We start from the raw sequence: 13,062 nt of genomic DNA, 5'->3' as shown, positions 1-13,062 counted from the left end.
GCAGGACGCAGCGGAGGGTCTTGGGTGTGTCCAGCTGACACATGGTGCTGAGAAGGGACTGGATCCAGTGGAGAGCAAGGGGCTGAAGGACAAGCCTACAGATGCAGGACTGCGCTACTGCAAACAGCCTCGCAAGCAGGCATATCTGAGGGACACCGGAGCAGAATAGGAAGGCCTGTCCCCGTGCCACTTGGTAGCTAACAGGTTTGTTTACGAGCCCCCAGGAGACAAGCCTAGAGAGTCCCCCAAACCCCTGAGTGACGATTTGGGGGATTTCAGGAGTCCTGCAATATCAAGGAGCCACACAAATACACATCATTGTTGTTGCTGCCCCTCGTGGCCTTGGGCTGTGTGGCCGGGCGGACGCAGGTCCCATCGTTCAGCAGCAGCATGCATCCAGACTGAAGTGCTCCACTGCCCACCCTGTGTAACCTCCCTGGGCATATCAGAGTCCTCGGAGGCCTGCAAAAGACGCCCGTGCCCAGGCCCCACCTGGGTTCCGTCTCAGGCTCATACTTGTTCAAGGCTGCACAGGAGAGGCTGATGCCCTCCCAGGACAGAACTCTGACCTTCTTCCAAACCAGGTAGCTCAGTTTCCCCAGCTCTAACGTGGGAGGTTGAGCTCAGCAGCTTCCCGGGACATTCTCAGCTCAGCTCTACTGTGGGCTGAAGGGCTGCTGACCATAAGAGTTGCCCCACCCCCAGCCGGGCCAGAGAGGAGGGAGGGACAGGTGGGAACTGTACAACCCCCTCCTCCCAGACTCTGTGGTCACTCCCCATGTCTTCTGACTGAAGGTTGGGCCTTCAGCGGTCTCCCAGCCATGGGTGGGTGTGGGGGAGGAACATCCTCTCCCCGCAGGAGGCAAGAGTCACCCCGAAGCATGACTGTGCTAATGGGTCTGCACAGTCGTTAGGCAGAGGACGGACCTAGTGGGGCCATCTAAACCACATTTAACTCCTCATTTAAATTTACTAACAGATGTAAACTACACTCAACGAGAGAGATAGGCCATAAGCACCCTTCCTCTGACCCACTCTGAGGAGGCTAGGCTTTCATTTCAGGGTGGATGGCCTTCTGGAGAGCTCTGGGCCCTATAATGGCCATTGGTAAGTGATGATGACAGGCAAAACAGAGGGCAGGCGACCTCAAGCTCTCCTCATGGGAGGCATCCACCATCCAAAAGCTCCCTTGCCCCCTGCAAAGGTCCCAGTGTCCTTCACTGCCCTACATTTGTGCCTCCTCATGCATCACAGAGACCCCAGGCTCAGCAGCTTGGAAAGTTCTCTAGTCGTGAGTCAGAGATAGTGGCATCCAGCCCTCTGGAGCAGAAGCCATACCCTCCCCGATAGGAGAAGTGGAGGTCCAAGGGAGGCCCAGGGAGCCCACCGGCTGTGTCTTCAAGAGACCTGCTCACTCAGGGAATTAGCCTGTAGCTCTAAGACCTGCTCAGGAAGAACTTTAAGAAGGAGTTTTTTGCAAACTGCTGAGGCTCTTCTCAGTCAAGGCGGAGCCATTAGCCTTCTTCAAACAAATCTCTGTTCACAAAAGGGCCTTCAGGTGGGCCAATGATACCCATGACGTGGGGAAGAAGGTGGCCACACTTCTGGGGATCTGATCAAGTCTACTTTTCCACAGCCCTCACCCCTGTTCCCCACCTCCCATGCTGTAGATGCATTTGCCCTGGAGCCCAGGAACCTCATGGAAGAAGTGACACTTGCCCCCTTGCTTGCTAAAGCATAGGGCTTTGTGAATTAGCAGGGTCCTGACCACAAACCCTGGCTGGAAGGGACCCAAGGAAAGGGGATGTCTGGACTGGGGAAGAGGCTCTTCCCTGTCTTGAATGTCAGGAGGGAAGATGGCTCTGACACAGCCTGGGCCCACTCCTGGCCCCACCACTTGGCTTGGAGGGTGGAGTTTGGGAAGCATGGCTGGCCATGTGGGTGTGAGCTCAGATTCTGGAACACAAAGAGGCCAAACATAGACCAAAGGCAAGTAGGAACCCTTCTTTGGAGAACCCTGTCCACCCTCTGGGGCTGAGAACATGATCTCCCCCCAGTACCCCCAGCAGCTGAGTAGCCCAGCCAACCTGTGCCCACCAGATGTATTTGTCTTTCTTACTGGGGTCCCATCAAGAGAGGTATCTTGTCCTATTCGCCAACACCTAGCACAGAACTAATAATTCATAACTGTGGATTAAGCAAACAAATAATAACACATCTGAATCCCATTTCATGTGTGGACACATCTTGGTATCCACATGCTTCCCCACTCTGTGGATTTTCCACAGCAAACACCTCCTCCTGGCTCCTGGCCCACTTTGGGCGTCCCACCCTCACTTTCTGTGAGCTCAAGGATTACAGACTAATCCTAATATATTTGCCTGAGCAAAACCTAATTAGGAAGGTAAATCTGAAAGAAAAAAGAAAAAAAAAAAAAGGTAAAACAATGTAAAAACCCAAGGAGCGTGCCCCCTAGCCCCCAGAGCAGAAGAGAACGTGGTTTGGACTTCCTCCTTCTGCAGCGTCCCTCCCTTAGCTTAACGAGGAGACAGGTCCCCTCTCTCCACCAGGCAAGGGCAAAGGAAAGGCAGAGGATAATTTGTTTAAAAAGGCAGCGGGGCCTGGAATCCCCGCTGTGGAAGGGGCCTTAGGAAGGGGGGCAGTTGACCTGTCTTCCTGCTTCCAGGGCGTGGAATTTCAGATCGCCTGGAGGCTCTAGCAAATGGTTAGGTTATTTCTCTCGAAAGAGATGAAAGTCCAATTCAAAATGACTTTTATGTGTGTGTGTATGTGTGTGTGTGTGTGTGTGCGCACACGCATGTGTTGGTGTTTGCGTGCATACGCACGTACGCAGCATTCACTGGTTCATGTCACTGAAAGACCAAAAGTAGGACCGGCAGAATACAATGACTTAAACAAAAAAACTCTGCATTCCTTTATCCTTCAACCTGCAAGCAGGCTGTGTCCCAACACTAAACCGACACCTAGGTTCTATGCCTGCCTCTCCAGGACCAAGAGCAGGAAGAGCCTTTTATTCTAGCCTATGGGGTGGCGGTGATTGAGCCTGATTGGCTTCTCTTCAGCCACGTGGGCATTCACGAACCAATCACACGGTCTGAAGGATTTGATGCTCTGATTCGTCAGCCGTGGTCACGTGTTCCACGTTTGGCCTCTGGGTACCGGCCAAACTATCTAACTCGCAAGGACTTAACGTGAGGGAGGACGTGGTTCCCCAAAGAAGATAAGCAGCAAGAGTGTGTTCGATCTCACAAAGGGGAATTGAGGCTGCACAGGCAATAGGAGGCATCCGCCGTCAACTTGAACCATGAAGAGGACGGGGAGGGTTTTAAAGTTCGAAGGGCAGGACAGATAGGATCAGGAGGCGGGGGTTGCCGTGAAATGAGCAACCGGGGGCCCGGAGTGGGCCCTGAGCTGCTGGGCTGAGTGCAGAAGGGGCTCCCCAAAGGCAGACCGTTATGTATCAGGGGGTAGGCTCCATGGGCACATGCTGAGGTGCTCCTGGTGCTTTGGATGGTAGTGGAGGACCTGAGCTGGCTGTTGAAAGGAGTATCTGAAAAGCCCCACTTTGAGGAGCACCAAAGCAATCTATTAGCTTCATGTTCTGCTTTGTAGGGGAATAACAGAATGCAAAAAGGAGAAAGAGAAGAGGTAGCAGCAGACAGGCCCCCTGATGGCCAGGGAGCTGAGACGTTGTTCCTGTGCAGCCCCTAAACCCAAACCAACTTCGGTTTTCCTGGGGCAGCTGAACTTTTTTTTTTTTTTTTTTTTTTTAAGTGTCAAGATAGAGCAGAGAGCTGCCTTCAGGCTACAGGGCACTGGGGATTGGCGAAGTTGAGTGGCAGCCCAACCTGGGGCAACTTTCAAGAGATGGGCTTCTAAAGATCACTTTTAATTCAGTTCAGAGTATTTACCAGGCTTGTAGTGTGTGCAGACCACGGGCTGTGTCCTGCAGAGTCAGTGGATAAGAGAAACTCCAGATGACTTCTGAACCTCCACTCAAGGCTCGTTGCTGCCATGACCTGGAACATCATCACTCCGTCTAGGGATCCATCTTATCCGTGAACCCCGGCAATGGCAGAGATACCGCCCATTCCTCTTGGAGCTCTCTGTGCCTGACTTGGTGTCGTGTGTACAGGAGCCACTCCACATTTGCATCTTGTCATGAATAAGCGAATGTTTCTCTATAATGACGGGCATAACAAAGAGGATTGCCATCTACTGAGCACTGTTCATATGCCAAGTAGTTAAGAATCCTATCAACCCAATGGCCATCATTTCTGGTAACTTACTTGTTGAGAACCTGCTATGTTTTCCTGCCAGACATAGAACAGAACATAAGAAACAGAAAGCCACTCTCTCACGGAGCCTGCACTATGGAGCACACAGCCATCCCCATCTCCGGATGAGGGAACTAAGGCTCCCAGGGAATAAGGAGTGTGCTCACTGTTGCACAGACAGGAAATGGGGACCCTAGCTTCCCCTGCTTCCAAAGTAAAATAAAAAACAAATTCAGTCATACAACCACCGAAGAAGGTGTGACTAATTTTTCTTTGCGTTGAGGGAAGTGAGGAAGAATGTCCCAGAGTAGGCAGCACTGAGCTGACCCTTGAAGGATGGAGGAGACTTTCAGCCTGAGGAGGAAGCATGAAAGAGGGACCGCGGGAAGGAAAGCGGGACCAACAAAGATTCAGAGTTGGGAAGGTCGTGCCATCCGGCCGGGCTTGTTGGACAGCAGGTGTTTCATGTAGATGATGAAGCTGCATGAGAGTTGATGACCAGCTCTGGGAGACCAAGGGCTTGCCCTCTTGTGATCGGTGCCATTTGTTAGTTCTTCATTCTGCACCAGGCACTGTGCTCGCCACTCTCCGTGGACCATTTTCCAGTACTCTTATTTATACTATCTCTTTGTAAGTACTTATTAAGTACTTATTACTACTACATTCAAATCCAATGGCTATTCCCACTGTACAGATGGAACAGCTGAGGCCCAGAGAGTCCAAGTACCTGCCCAAGGCTGGAACGCAGGCAGCCTGCCTCCCACCGTGAGGTCTCCTGCTGCGTGGAGGGTGGGGAGTCTGGGGGAGGCAGGTGGTTGAAAGCCCTGTCTTCCTCCATCTGTGCTGGCCCAGCCAGAGGAGGACTGAAAAGGCGCTGCTCCGAGGGCCCAACCCCTTCCAAGCCCGCGAGCAGAGCAAGGAGCAGATGGGAAGTCGCCCACCCAGGGACCGGCTCCAAACCTTCCAGAAACCTGCAAACATGAAACAATCACAGATGAGAGGAGGCTTGAAAGCCACCGTTTTTAAAATAAAAGGAAATCGCATTGTAAAAGCCCTGGCAAAGATGACAAAAAAAAAAAAAAAAGAAAAAGAAAAAAAAACTTGTTAAGATCAAAAATGCAGCCAAACCTCAAAAAAGAGGCTTGGGATAAAGGAAGGGAGCGGGGGTTTACCTGGGGGCTTCCAAGGGGGCTTCTGAAGCGGGTGAGGGCGGGGCTGTCCCCAGCCTGAGCTGGGGCAGGGCAGCTCCTCATCCTCCCCTGTGAAGGCCCCTTTCATGTACCCCCCGACCAGGCCTGCAAGGCCGGATGGTGGCGCAGAGACATCGGACACCCATCAACTTTTCCAACTTGAAACTCATTTCTTTCCCTTTAAACTGAGGAAACTTGGAGTCCTTTTAAGACACAGAGAATGGCAGGGATTCAAATGGTACCTTCTCTCAGACTTCTCACCCCACCATCCCCGATGGAGGTGGAGGGGCTTTCTGGCCCCACCTGGGAGAAAGTTAACTCTTCACCCAGGTGACCAATGGCAGGCCTGGGGGACCGTCTGAGGCCAGAGTCAATTAGCTGCCCCTTAGAAGTTTCATCTTATTCTCAGGCCCCCGAGGAACAGATGACCAGACAAGCCCCCAGCACAGCTCTGACTGACAGCAGGTATTCTATGGGGATTTATGGAATAACATTTCTCAAAAATAATTTTATCCTGCCACACAGCAAAGGGGGAGTGGGGAAGAAAGAAAGACCTCAAGGATCCCCAAGACTCAGGTCAACCTTTCAGAGTCTCCTCAGCCCCGCCGGAGGGCTGGAGGGGTGGGCAGGGGCTCCTGTGGCCTCTGGCTCTGATGGCGGACACTCTTCCTAAGACTTCCGTGTCCCTCAGCTCAGAGAGGAGCTCATGCCATAACCAGTCTGGGCCGGACCCCGTGGAGCAGGCCAGAGGGGTCCCAGAGGACCCAGGCGGAGTGGAGGGAGGTCTTTGTGTGTCTGACCTGACCGTGGGCAAGCTGCCACTCGGTGGCAGGGTAGGGGCTGGGAAAGTGTGGCAGGGTCCCCCACCACAGGGCACAATGGGCCCCAAGCACAGGGACAGAGGCACCTACCCACTCTCACACAGACTGCATGGGCTGGGGTACTTCCCAGACTCCCTTCCTTGCCAGCCAGTGACAGCCTGCATGGTACTGCAGGTCTCCGGGCCTCAGCCTTCCCCTCTGGGGTAGGGACAGGGCCCTGACCCTGCCTGCCACACGCAGGGATGTGAGGGTCACAAGCGGCCAAGTTGGTCGTACCATGCCGGGCTTCCCGAGACCATGGACAATACATACTCTGACAGAGTGGGGGCGGGGGGCGGGTGGACAGAGATGGGCCAAAAGTGACAAACAGGAGCTGAGAGGACATCAGAGGAAGAAAAGGAGGGGCGCAGACAAAGAGAGATGGGGTGAGCGAGACAGTGACACAGACACAGCCTGAAGCGGAGACAGAGAGGATCGGAAACCAAGGCAGAGGGACAAAGGCGGCGGTTCGGGTGGGGGGGGGGGGTTGGGGGCGTGGGGAGAATGAGACAGACTGGCAGGACCAGAGAGAAGGATCCAAGTGGAAATAACCCCCAATCCCAGACACACACACTCAGGAGCAACACACACGTGTGCTCAGTGCCTGTCTGCCCATCTGTCCATCTGTCCGTGCAGCCACTCAGGGGATCCTGGCGCAGCCCTCAGGCCTTCAGGGAGTCAGTAGTGGTCTGACAGGCCTGCAGCCGGTGAGGCTGTGGAAGCAGAAGCTGCTGTAGCTGAGAGCTACAGGCCCTGGGGGCAGGCTGCCCTGGTGGAACACTAGCCAGGAGCCTCGGTTTCCTCATCTGCAGAATGGGAATTGTATTACAACCCACTTCATGGGGTCACCATGAGCTTCCATAAGTAGACACTGAAAAGCGCTCAGCACCGGCCGGTCACCTAGGAACACAGCCTCCTTCCTCAGGGGCCTTTGTCGGCCGCTCCTCCCGCTCAGGTCCTCCCTTTCTCCATCTCTTCTCCTCTTCACTAAGACGCCCCCTGGCTCTGGGATCCCCCTCTGCTGGCCCAAGGGGCACAGCAGCACCCAGATGAGCAGCAGTGTCCACTCACATGGACACCCACCTGCTGCCCACGAACACCAAAGCCCTCCACGGGGAGCCTCACGGGGACCCGGCCCTCCCAGCAGGGGACTTCATGCGCGGAACAGACACTGGCCCCCCTAGTGACACACTCCACAGGGCCAGCCTCTCAGAGGTCAAGAAAATAAATGCCAAGATTCATCTTCCTTCCCTTTAAAGAAATTCCTATATTAATGGCCAGGAAGCTGGGTGGGTGCGGGATGGGCCGGGGAAGGGGGGTATATGGCACAGGTGGGTCTCACTGAAGCTCATGAGCTGCTTTTGCTCAGAGATTTCAATGCTCCAGTTCCTGGACAGTTGTCAGCCTCGTGACTAAAACCTCCCAGGACCCACGGCCAAGGAAAGGGCCAAGAGGTCAGCATGGCACAAAAAGCACAGACTCGAAAAAGCAAGGTAGGTTGTATGGGGCCTGCAGGAGGTGGCAGCTTAAATGTCACCCCCTCAGAGAGCCCTCCCTGGTCCACTCCCCCCAAGAAGGCCCATCCACAGGCACATCCTTCCCTGACCCTCACTGTTCGAAGTGCATATATTTAGTTACCTACCGGGGAACTGGACTAGACCTTGAGCAGACCGTGCCTGGGAAGCCCCTCTGTGGCAGTCAGTCCTGATGCTTTGTGCCTGGGACAACATGGGTCCTCTTGCGACAGTTTTTTAAGGAAATAGGAGGTACTTCGAGTTCATGGAGAAGCTGGGTCAGGCCTGGGAAGGGAGAAGATTTGGAAGTCAGAGGGGAGCTGGGTTCCAGGCAGGGAGCTTCAGCCCCAGGAGGGCAGGTCACCAGGGTCTCAGCCCTCTGTCCCCACCTGTGCAGCCTGGGAAGCTTCCCCTCATGGCCTTCGACCTGTGTCTCCCCTCCTGGAGAATGAGGGGAGGGCATGGAAGTGACAGAGTCGCTGGCAGTGCTCCCAGAGCACAGAGGTTGGAGAGGTTTTCACAGGTACTATATAATAAAAAAAAAAAAAGTAGTATTACGTTGACCCAACAAAAACGGACTTTCTTATAGATCAGAAAAGGCTAAATATTAGCCTTTTGAAGAATGGCTCAAAAGGACGTTGAGAAACGTCCATACTGTGGAGGAGAAGAAAGCAAAGCTTCCACCATTACCCCACGACACTGTAGCCAACCCCAGCCGTGCCTCCCAAACAGCGCTAATTATTACAAAATACACACACACACACACACACACACACACACACACACCAGTAACAAATAAATAAAGTAAGAAAGGACAAATGTGAACAGAATTTTAATGGAACGAACATTGGGGAATCTCCTGCATGCTCTGTGACTTTGGGCAACTTATTAACCTCTCTGACCCCTAGCTCCCTTACCTGGGACACGAGAGTAAGACCATTCCTTTTGCAGGACTGTCCAATACCTTCCAGCCAAACACCGCCAAGAACACAGCCTTAGCCTAACAAAGTTGGGTTCACTGGCGGCTTGCATGGGTGGAGAAGGCACACTCATGGGCTCCCCAGAAAAAGGATGCGAGAAAGATTATTCTCGGACTCTGGCTTGTGTTAAGTGATATTGTGGGCTTTTCCTCTGAGTCAGAGGCTGTCAGGAAGCAGGGGTAATTCCAGGGTTGGACATCTTAAGGATTCTTATCTAGAAGGCAGGAGGAACCAAGCAGGGCCGCAGCTACAAGTAGTAAACATTTTAGCCAGGAGGAGGATATTTGGGTAGTTCTGTGGTTTGGGTTCACATTCTGCCGGAGCTCACACATGATTACAGAGGGGCCTGGTCTGTGTTTGCTTTGTAGTCTTGCCCGATGGCGGTGCTCTGTGGAACTGTTTATGCCCATGGGCCCAGCTGACTGGGTCAGGTTTTACATTACTCTCCGAGGCTCAGAGGGTCTGTTGGTGGCTCTTTCCTTCCGTGGTTTTTAGGAAGCTAGCATGCCCATACTCCATGAACCTTAGGCCTAGTTTCAGCTCCGCAGAGCCATAGTGGTCCAGAAGCTGACACATTACGCAACTCAGACTGCCGATAGCCCAGACTCAAAGGAGGATGAGGTGGGTGTGCACTGGGACGCTTCTGGGTGTAGTAGGGCTTGAGCTGGGTTTTTAAGGATGAGTAGGAGACACAGAGGGAGGATGGTCGACTGCACAAGAATCAGAGAGCAGAGGCTAGATTAGTCCAGTGTGGTGCCCAGACCCAGCCACCCCTCCCCTTCTCCCCTGTAGTCAATGGGGCTCAGCCCCTCCCCCAGCTCAGACCACAGGATTTGGGCTGCGCTGCACCTGGCACTGGGAGGAGCACATGACGTGTTCCCGCCAACCAGCACATCACATGCCATGGCTACATGACTGTTGAGGGCAGGCCTGTGAGTGGGCTGGTCCAATCAGAGAGCCCTCTCAGAGCTTTCCTGGGGGATGCTGGGCAGGGCTTCTGGTCCTTTCCTATGTGGGAGCCTGGAGCCTTTTTTTTTTTTCTCCAAAAGGATAGTCTTTTTAATATAGGGTACTGTGAAAGTTGGGCAGCCACCTGTAAAAGGATGAAACTGGACCCTTGTCTTATACCACATACAAAAATTAACTTGAAATGCGTTGAAGGTAAGACCTGACACCATACAATTCCTAGAAGAAAAGTAGGGGGTAAGTTCCTTGGCATTGGTCTTGGCAATGATTTTTTTTTGTCATTGACACTAAAAGGAAACAACAGCAAAAAGAAATAAGTAGGACTACATCAAAATAAAAAGCTTCTAGGCAGTGAAGGGTAACATCAGCAAGATGAAAAGGCACCGATGGGATGGGAGAAAATATCTGCAAGCCACGTGTCTGTAAGGGGTTAAAGACATATATATATAAGGAACTCATAAAACTCAATAGCAAAAGAAATCCCAAATGACCCTATCAAAAATGGACCAAAAAACTGAGCCGTTGGTGGTTATTCGGTGAGCTTGAAGGGAACATGTAAAAGCTGGGCTCCAGCCCAGGAGAAGGGCAGAAAAGAGCAAAGAAAGAGAAAGAAGCAGAGGCTTTGGGGCTGTCTGTGCCCTGTGTTGAGCTGTTCCTTAGCAGATCAGCTTGGGACATTTCCATTCTAGGAGCTGGTGAATTTCCTCTGGGCTGAAAGCAGCTGGAATTGTGTTCCTGTTACCAAACACAGGCAACCCAAAAAGCCTGAGTGACTGACCGCACATTTCAGTTCCAGCCTCCATGCAAGACTCGGTCCCCAGCATCCTGTTCCGGACCCAGTTTCCCAGCTGGAACTTCCTCCTGTACCAGGTCTCCTTCCCCTCCCAGTCTCCCACCCTCTTGGCCACTCTTGCTAACTTCAGGTCTCCGGAGTTAGCTCCTTTCCTGCAGGGGAGGAGCAAGGAACCCATTTCACAGATGAAAAAGCAGAGGCTTACAGGTCCAAGGCCCCACAGCCCATGCCGTGGTGGGGCTATACCCGGCTGAGTTCAGCGGTCTGTTCATCTATGCCAGGCCCCTCTCAAACTCTGCCTTCTGACCAAGTTATCCACAAGTTATCCACAAACGTTTGTCAGTGTGTGTAATTACAACCAGCTTTAGGCCAACCTCTGACATAATGCCTAGGTGAAGGAGCATCTGTGAGACCAACTCAGCCACCACAGGACCCCCTTCAGCCTACCACTCATGCTCAGGTTCTGTGGTGCCCATGGAAGGGGAGGTTCAGTAAGGCCAACACCCAGGCTTCCACGTCGTAGAGAGGCACCTGAAGAACAGTTAGGGTCTGGGAGAGGACGGAAAGATGAGAGTCTGGGCCTCACAGTAGAAATGGCGCTGGCCTTGGAGTCAGGCAGCTGTGGGCTCAAGCCCCCCTTTCCTAGCTGCGCGACTGTCTGGTTGAGTCTCAGAAAGTAATCCTTCCTCTTCCTCTAGGTTCCTCATCTCCCACCACCCCTAGGTCCCAGCGCCCTCTGATTAACCTTCCAGTGGCTGGTGCCAAATCCTATAGGAGGAGTTTGCTGGCTCCTTCCTCCAACCCCACTGGATGGGCCCGGTAGGTCTGTAGGTGCTGAACTGATGAAGCCAGGACCCAAAGTAAAGAAGCCTGACCGTGCTGGCCCCATGCCTATGTGAACCTTCCTCTCCCTGTCCAGGACAACTGGAATAGAAGCCCCAGAGGGCGGGCCGGATCCTTCGGCTCATAGACCCATCCCAGCGCTTGGGGCAGGGTCTGACAGAGAGTAGCCACTCCACGTACATTTGCCTTGTGAATGAAGGAATGACCCTCCACTCTGGCGGGAAGGGGCCTCTTTAGTAAGATCAAGAGAAGGGAACGTTATTGGCATAGCTGCACACCACAGTTTTCCCGTGAGAGGCCATCATGAGGTTTGTTTGCATGGAGAAGATTCTTCTGTGAAGAACTTGAAGTTGCTAAAGCAAAGAGCTCAAACGCAAATGCCTTCCAGGTAACGGCAAGGGGGTGGGGGATGGGGCCAGGTGTAACCCGAGCGGGGTGGGCGGGCCCTGTGACCAAACAGGAAAGACCTAGACCAAAAGAGCCAACCCCCGACCCATGCAGGCCAGTGAGAGGCCCCCTGAAGGCCACATCCAGCTCAGGATTCAGTTCCTGAATCCTGTCCACCTCGAAGCCCAGAGGGAGGCCTTCTGGGATAATGCCTTTCAAGGGCAGGGCAGGCTTTCGGGGGAACATCCTGTTCTGTCTGTATCCTTCCTGTTTCCTAAAAATCCTCCAACTTCTGAGTAGGGAAGGGCCCCTCTTTACTCCTCTTGCTGCCTTCAGAGCCTCAGCTGGGTCCCTGGGGCACCTGGTAACGCCGGGCCCGTGAGCCCTGCCTCCAGGTCCATACGCACACGCCCTGACTCTCAGGACTGACGCGCACACACATGCACAGGTATGATGAGTGTCCAAGAGCCTGCCCCAAACACATGCAGACGGACTGCTGGGCACCTGCTGCTCTATTCAGAGACCCCCTGCTCCAGGAAGTCCTCCCTGACCAACTGCTCCCCATCGCCCTGCAGGCCAGGTCAGCCCTTCCTTCTCCAGACCTCCATCCCACCTCCTCTTGAGAGGGTTATCCTAGGGGGAGGACTTCTATAGAACTCACCTCTGCAGTGCCCTCCGCATAGGAAGGATACAGGGCGAGTGTTGGCTGAGCAGTGAGGGAGGGCTGGGGTGCATTTCAGATATAAGCTCAGGCCCTGGGTTCTCATCTCAGCACCATGACCGCCGGGGTGCTTTGCTTTGACGTGAGCAAGGTTTGAAACCTCTTTGGCTTCAGTTTCCCCACATGTGAAATGCGGGTGATCATCGTGGCTACATGCTAGTCTGCTGAGGACAACCGCAGGGGAGTTTCTGTAGCGTGGCCGGAACTGGGCTGTGTGGGGGAGTGTTTGCCCTCCTTGTCGCACTGGTTCTGGGGCAGGGGAGGACGGAGCTAAGACATGTAGTACTCTCCCAGGTCTTTTCAGAGAGATACTCCAGCAGTGGGACAAGACCGTGACCTCCCAGGTGTGTTGGCCTGGCCCGCCAGGCTCCTCCGGACTCGGTATTGACCCGCCTGTTCTGGGGCATGTGGCCTCTTCCCTGATCAGCACGTGTGGCGAGGATGGGCAGGCCCCACAGGCCAGATTGATTTTGAAATCTTGTCTCTTACACAGGAAAAGGTCATGTTTGC

At 53.6% G+C, this 13,062-nt stretch overlaps 1 long non-coding RNA gene across 1 annotated transcript; it reads right to left on the bottom strand.

Moving 5' to 3' along the window:
• Positions 1-4,550: 4,550 nt before the first annotated feature.
• Positions 4,551-8,904, bottom strand: LOC309852276. Its single transcript, XR_014305149.1, has 4 exons — positions 8,780-8,904; positions 8,252-8,388; positions 7,991-8,147; positions 4,551-5,269 (listed from the first exon to the last, which is right to left on the bottom strand). It is a non-coding gene; the product is annotated as an uncharacterized lncRNA (long non-coding RNA).
• Positions 8,905-13,062: the final 4,158 nt, after the last annotated feature.

Source organism: Mustela nivalis (genome assembly GCF_964662115.1).
Source record: "Mustela nivalis genome assembly, chromosome: 18".
NCBI classification, from domain to species: Eukaryota; Metazoa; Chordata; class Mammalia; order Carnivora; family Mustelidae; genus Mustela; species Mustela nivalis.
Note: the sequence above shows the minus strand (reverse complement) of the source record. Positions and strands in the feature narration are given on the sequence as shown.